This window comes from Penaeus monodon, chromosome 20, assembly GCF_015228065.2.
Source record: "Penaeus monodon isolate SGIC_2016 chromosome 20, NSTDA_Pmon_1, whole genome shotgun sequence".
Taxonomy (NCBI): Eukaryota; Metazoa; Arthropoda; class Malacostraca; order Decapoda; family Penaeidae; genus Penaeus; species Penaeus monodon.
In genome coordinates, this window is record NC_051405.1 from 32,610,338 (window position 1) to 32,611,320 (window position 983).

Sequence of the window (983 nt, forward strand, 5' to 3'; positions counted from 1 at the left end):
TATATTGCATCATAAAAACATAAACTGATTATAAAGAGAATTGTAAAGATTTCATACCTACATATACTATTATCAATTAGTTTTATCTATTTGACAAACATCTTATTTGCCCTTAACAGCACATTCAACAAAAACCGCTGGACAATATGACTTCTTGAGAAGTGATATATACATTTTTAAAACTTATCATTGGTCCTCATTTCATTAATAATTACTCATGAGACAAATGTTTATTCCAAATAAATTGCTCAAGAGCAAGGTTTCTCTATAAAAATCTACCCCAAAACATTCAATATGCTGGGAAACATGAGTTTGTTTTAAAAAGTTGTATGCTTGAGAAGTAAATCAGGAGCAACTTTTCTTTATGTGCATACACTAAATTTTAATTATGCAAATAAAAGGGATGAGGGTCTTTTAGGGTTATTCCATGTCACTACTTTCTTTGGACTTCATTGCAAGGTTATCAATGTTGCGTTAACTAGCAGTAATAGATCTTATAGGGGTGTCCTGCATTGCAACTCTCAACACCTTTACCACTCTATATTTACACACCTACTATCATTTTTTCTTTAGGCATTCTTAAAGCAATGTTTCAAACATTAGAATTAATACTATAACCAGAAGTTTTAGCCAAAACTCTTAATGGGAAAAGGTAAATTGGAAAGAATTACATATTGAAACCTACATATTGCTTTTCATATAACCAAAAACCTTTGAACATTCCTGTATCCTGAGAACAGAAACATTTGATATATTGCACTCATGTTTTAGATACTATCCTTCCAAGGTTTCCAAGACAGCAATAATGACAAGGCAGAGATGAGGGATTATAGATTATCATAAGTAGACCTGTGAGGCAAGGGGACTTTGATTAGTTGCAATGCTTCCAATAGGAATGAGACATTTTTACTCATGTAAAAAAAATATATAAAAATGAGACTTAATAATGTCTCATCAAAGGAGATATAAACATTTCAAAGAAA